Source organism: Pongo abelii, chromosome 6, assembly GCF_028885655.2.
Source record: "Pongo abelii isolate AG06213 chromosome 6, NHGRI_mPonAbe1-v2.0_pri, whole genome shotgun sequence".
Taxonomy (NCBI): domain Eukaryota; kingdom Metazoa; phylum Chordata; class Mammalia; order Primates; family Hominidae; genus Pongo; species Pongo abelii.
The window spans coordinates 27,481,642-27,488,022 of NC_071991.2; positions in this window are offsets into that span (position 1 = coordinate 27,481,642).

Consider the following 6,381-nt stretch of genomic DNA (forward strand, 5'->3'; position numbering starts at 1 on the left):
CTCAGAGGACATCTCTCAGCGTGAGGGAGGACCTGTCTCAGCGGACCTCTCTCAGCGTGAGGGAGGACCTCAGAGGACCTCTCTCAGCGTGAGAGAGGACCTCTCTCAGCGTGAGAGGACCTCTCTCAGCGTGAGGGAGGACCTCTCTCAGACAAACTCTCTCAGGGTGAGGGAGGACTGCTCTCAGAGGATCTCTCTCAGAGAACTTTTCTCAGCCTGAGGGAGGACCTCTCTCGGAAGACCCTCTCAGTGTGAGGGAGGACCTCTCTCGGAGGAACTCTCTCAGCGTGAGGGAGGAACTCTCTCAGCATGAGGGAGGAACTCTCTCGGAGGACTTCTCTCAGCGTGAGGGAGGACCTCTCTCGGAGGACCTCTCTCAGCGTGACAGAGGAAATCTCTCACAGGATCTCTCTCAGCGTGAGGGAGGACATCTCTCAAAGGACCTCTCTCAGCGTGCGGCAGTACCTCTCTCAGCGTGAGGGAGGACCTCTCTCAGAGGATCTCTCTCAACGTGAGAGACGACCTCTCAGAGGACCTCTCTCACGCTGAGAGGTCCTCCCTCACGCTGGCCTGTTGAGGCCCAACTCGTGCTTCTGGCACCCTGCCCAGAGGCGTGAGCCCTGCCTCACACTGGCGCCTCTCATGCTTAGAGAGATCCTCTCTCACGCTGAGAGAGCACCTCTCTGACGCTGAGAGAGGAGCTCTCTCAGCGTGAGGGAGGACCTCTCTCAGAGGACCTCTGTCAGCGTGAAGGAGGACTTCTCTCAGAGGACATCTCTCAGCGTGACGGAGGACCTGTCTCAGCGGACCTCTCTCAGCGTGAGGGAGGACCTCTGTCAGAGGACCTCTCTCACTGTCAGAGAGGAACTCTCTCAGCGTGAGAGAGGCCAGTGTGAGGCAGGGGCTCACACCTCTGGGCAGGGTGCCAGAGGTCTGAGTTGGGCCTCAACAGTCCAGCGTGAGGCAGGACATGTCAGCGTGAGAGAGGTCCTCTGAGAGGTCGTCTCTCACGCTGAGAGAGGTCCTCTGACAGAGGTCTTCGCTCACACTGAAAAGTCCTCTGAGAGAGGTCCTCCCTCACACTGAGAGAGGTCCTCCCTCACAGAGAGAGGTCCCCTAAGAGAGGTCCATCCTCATGCTGAGAGAGGTCCTCCCTTACGCTGAGAGAGGTCCTCGGAGAGAGGTCTTCCCTCACGCTGAGAGAGGTCCTCCCTCACGGTGAGAGAGGTCCTCTGAGAGAGTTCCTCCCTCACGCTGAGAGAGGTCCTCTGAGAGAGTTCCTCCCTCACGCTGAGAGAGGTCCTCTGAGAGAGGTCCTACCTCATGCTGAGAGAGGTCCTCTGAGAGAGGTCCTCCCTCATGCTGAGAGACGTCCTACCATGAGAGACGAACTCTCTCAGCGTGAGAGGGGACTTCTCTCAGCGTGAGAGAGGACCTCTCTCAGCGTGAGACAGGACCTCTCTCAGCGTGAGAGAGGCCAGTGTGAGGCACAGGCTCTCGCCTCTGGACAGGGTGCCAGACACATCAGTTGGGCCTCAACAGGCCAGCGTGAGAGAGGACCTCTCAGCATGAGAGAGGTCCTCTGAGAGATCATCTCTCACGCTGAGAGAGGTCCTCTGAGAGAGGTCTTCTCTCACGCTGAGAAGTCCTAGCGTGAGAGAGGCCAATGTGAGGCGGGGACTCACGTCTCTGGGCAGGGTGCCAGAGGTATGAGTTGGGTCTCAACAGGCCAGCGTGAGGGAGGACCTCTCTCAGCGTGAGAGAGGTCCTCTGAGAGACGTCCTCCGTCACGGTGAGAGAGGTCCTCTGAGAGAGGTCCTCCCTCACGCTGAGAGAGGACCTCTGTCACGCTATGACTTCTCAGCGTGAGAGAATACCTCTCTCAGAGGACCTCTCGCAGCGTGAGAGACGAGCTCTCTGAGGACCTCTCTCACGCTGAGAGGACCTCCCTCATGCTGGCCTGTGGAGACCCAATTCATGCCTCTGCACCCTGCCCAGAGGTGTGAGCCACTGCCTCACACTGGCCTCTCTCATGCTGGGAGAGGTCCTCTCTCACGCTAGGACCTCTCTCAGCGTGCGGGAGGACCTTCTGAGCGGACCTCTCTCAGCGTGAGGGAGGACCTCTCCCAGAGGACCTCTCTCAGCGTGAGGGAGGACCTTTCTCAGCGGACCTCCCTCAGCGTGACGGACGGCCTCTCAGCGGACCTCTCTCAGCGTGAGGGAGGTCCTCTCTCAGAGGACCTCTCTCGCCGTGAGGGAGGACCTCTCTCAGAGGACCTCTCTCGCCGTGAGGGAGGACCTCTCTCAGAGGACCTCTCTCGCCGTGAGGGAGGACCTCTCTCAGAGGACCTCTCTCGCCGTGAGGGAGGACCTCTCTCAGAGGACCTTTCTCAGCGTGAGAGGACCTCGTTCAGAGGACCTCTCTCACGCTGGCCTGTTGAGGCCCAACTCATGCCTCTCTCACCCTGCCCAGAGGCGTAAGCCACTGCCTCACACTGGTCTCTCTCATGCTTAGGGAGGTCCTCTCTCACGCTGAGAGAGGAGCTCTCTCATGCCAGGATTTCTCAGTGTGAGAGAAGACCTCTCTCAGAGGACCTCTCTCAGCGTCGGAGACGACCTCTAAGAGGACCTCTCTCATGCTGAGAGGTCCGCCCTCACGCTGGCCTGTTGAGGCCCAACTCATGCCTCTGGCACCCTGCCCAGAGGCGTGAGCCCCTGCCTCACACTGGCCTCTCTCACGCTGAGGGAGGTCCTCTCTCACGCTGAGGGAGGTCCTCTCTCACGCTGAGGGAGGTCCTCTCTCACGCTGAGGGAGGTCCTCTCTCACGCTGAGGGAGGTCCTCTCTCACGCTGAGGGAGGTCCTCTCTCACGCTGAGGGAGGTCCTCTCTCACGCTGAGGGAGGTCCACTCCAACGCTGAAGGAGGTCCTCTCTCACGCTAGGACCTCTCTCAGCGTGAGGGAGGACCTCTCTCAGAGGACCTCTCTCAGTGTGAGGGAGGACCTCTCTCATCGTACCTCTCTCAGCGTCAGGGAGGACCTCTCTGAGGACCCCTCTCAGCGTGATGGATGACCTCTCTCAGCGTGAGGCAGGACCTCTCTCAGAGGAACTCTCAGCGTGAGGGAGGACCTCTCTCAGAGGACCTCTCTCAGCATGAGGGAGGACCTCTCTTAGAGGACCTCTGTCAGCGTGAGAGACGACCTCTCAGAGGACCTCTCTCACGCTGAGAAGCACTCCCTCACGCTGGCCTATTGAGGCCCAACTCATGCCTCTGGCACCCTGCCCAAAGGCGTGACTCCCTGCCTCACACTGGCCTCTCTCACGCTGAGAGACGACCCCTCTCACGCTGAGAGACGACCCCTCTCACGCTGAGAGAGGTCCTCTCTCAAGCTAGGACTTCTCTCAGCGTGAGGGAGGACATCTCTCAGCGGACATCTCTCAGCGTGAGGGAGGACCTCTTTCAGCTTGAGGCAGGACCTCTCTCAGTGGACCTCTCTCACTGTGAGGGAGGACCTCTCTCAGAGGACCTCTGTCAGCATGAGGGATGTCCTCCCTCACGCTGGCCTGTTGAGGCGCAACTCATGCCTCTGGCAGCCTGCCCAGAGACGTGAGCCCCTGCCTAACACTGGCACCTCTCATGCTTAGAGAGGTCCTCTCTCACGCTGAGAGAGTTCCTCTCTGACGCTGAGAGAAGAGCTCTCTCAGCGTCAGGGAGGACCTCTTTTAGAGGACCCCTCTCAGCATGAGGGAGGACCAGTCTCAGCGGACCTCTCTCGGCATGAGGGAGGACCTCTCTCAGAGGACCTCTCTCAGCGTGAGGGAGGACCTCTCTCAGCGTGAGGGAGGACGTCTCTCAGAGGACCTCTCTAAGCGTGAGGGAGGACCTCTCTAAGCGTGAGGGAGGACCTCTCTCAGTGTGAGGGAGGTCCTCTCTCAGAGGACCTCTCTCAGCGTGAGGCAGTACCTCTCTCAGCGTGAGGGAGGACTTCTCTCAGCGTGAGGGAGGACGTCTCTCAGAGGACCTCTCTAAGCGTGAGGGAGGACCTCTCTCAGTGTGAGGGAGGACCTCTCTCAGAGGACCTCTCTCAGCATGAGGCAGTACCTCTCTCAGCGTGAGGGAGGACTTCTCTAAGAGGACCTCTCTCAGCGTGAGGGAGGACCTCTCTCAGAGGACCTCTCTCAGCGTATGGGAGGCCCTCTCTCAGGGGAACTCTCTCAGCGTGAGCAAGGACCTCTCTCAGAGGACCTCTCTGAACGTGAGGGACGACCTCTCAGAGGACCTCTCTCACGCTGAAAGGTCCTCCCTCACGCTGGCCTGTTGAGGCCCAACTCACGCCTCTGGCACCCTGCCTAGAGGCGTGAACCCCTGCCTCACACTGGCGCCTCTCATGCTTAGAGAGGTCCTCTCTCATGCTGAGAGAGTTCCTCTCTGACGCTGAGAGAGGAGCTCTCTCAGCGTGCGGGAGGACCTCTCTTAGAGGACCTCTCTCAGCGTGAGGGAGGACTTCTCTCAGAGGACATCTCTCAGCGTGAGGGAGGACCTGTCTCAGCGGACCTCTCTCAGCGTGAGGGAGGACCTCTCTCAGAGGACCTCAGCGTGAGGGAGGACCCCTCTGAGAGGACCTCTCTCAGCGTGAGGGAGGACCTCTGTCAGAGGACCTTTCTCACCGTGAGAGAGGAACTCTCAGCGTGAGAGAGGGCAGTGTGAGGCAGGGGCTCATGCCTCTGGGCAGGGTGCCAGAGGCCTGAGTTGGTCCTCAACAGGCCAGCGTGAGGGAGGAACTGTCAGCGTGAGAGAGGTCCTCTGAGAGGTCGTCTCTCATGCTGAGAGAGATCCTCTGACAGAGGTCTTCGCTCACGCTGAAAAGTCCTCTGAGAGAGGTCCTCCCTCACGCTGAGAGAGGTCCCCTAAGAGAGGTCCATCCTCACGCTGAGAGAGGTCCTCCCTCACGCTGAGAGAGGTCCTCGGAGAGAGGTCCTCCCTCACGCTGAGAGAGGTCCTCGGAGAGAGGTCCTCCCTCACGCTGAGAGAGGACCTCTGAGAGAGGTCCTCCCTCACGGTGAGAGAGGTCCTCGGAGAGAGGTCCTCCCTCACGCTGAGAGAGGTCCTCTGAGAGAGGTCCTCCCTCACGCTGAGAGAGGTCCTCTGAGAGAGGTCCTCCCTCACGCTGAGAGAGGTCCTCTGAGAGAGGTCCTCCCTCATGCTGAGAGAGATCCTCTGAGAGAGGTCCTCCCTCATGCTGAGAGACGTCCTAGCATGAGAGACGAACTCTCTCAGCGTGAGAGAGGCCAGTGTGAGGTAGGGGCTCACGCCTCTGAGAAGGGTGCCAGAGGCATGAGTTGGGCCTCAACAGGTCAACGTGAGAGAGGACCTCTCTCAGCGTGAGAGAGGTCCTCTGAGAGAGGTCCTCCCTCATGCTGAGAGAGGTCCTCTGAGAGAGGTCCTCCCTCACGCTGAGAGGTCCTCTGAGAGAGGTCCTCCCTCACGCTGAGAGGGGTCCTCTGAGAGAGGTCCTCCCTCACGCTGAGAGGGGTCCTCTGAGACAGGTCCTCCATCATGCTGAGAGAAGTCCTCTGAGAGAGGTACTCCCTCATGCTGAGAGAGGTGCTCTGAGAGAGGTCCTCCCTCACGCTGAGAGGTCCTCCCTCACGCTGAGAGGTCCTCAGAGAGAGGTCCTCCTTCACACTGAGAGAGGTCGTCCCTCACTCTGAGAGAGGTCCTATGAGAGAGGTCCTCCCTCACGCTGAGAGAGGTCTTCTGAGAGAGGTCCTCCCTTATGCTGAGAGAAGTCCTCTGAGAGCGGTCCTCCCTCATGCTGAGAGACGTCCTCTGAGAGAGTTCCCCTCATGCTGAGAGGTCCTCTGAGAGAGCTCCTCCCTCACGCTGAGGGACGTCCTAGCGTGAGAGAGGACCTCTGTCAGCGTGAGAGAGGCCAGTGTGAGGCACGGGCTCTCGCCTCTGGGCAGGGTGCCAGATGCATCAGTTTGGCCTCAACAGGCCAGCGTGAGGGAGGACCTCTCAGCATGAGAGGTCCTCTGAAAGAGGTCATCTCTCACGCTGAGAGAGGTCCTCTGAAAGAGGTCATCTCTCACGCTGAGAGAGGTCCTCTGAAAGAGGTCTTCTCTCATGCTGAGAAGTCCTAGCGTGAGAGAGGCCAATGTGAGGTGGGGACTCACGCCTCTGGGCAGGGTGCCAGAGGTATGAGTTGGGTCTCAACAGGCCAGCGTGAGGGAGGACCTCTCTCAGCGTGAGAGAGGTCCTCTGAGAGAGGTCCTCCCTCACGCTGAGAGGGGTCCTCCCTCACGCTGAGAGAGGACCTCTGTCACGCTACGACTTCTCAGCATGAGAGAATACCTCTCTCAGAGGACCTCTCTCAGCGT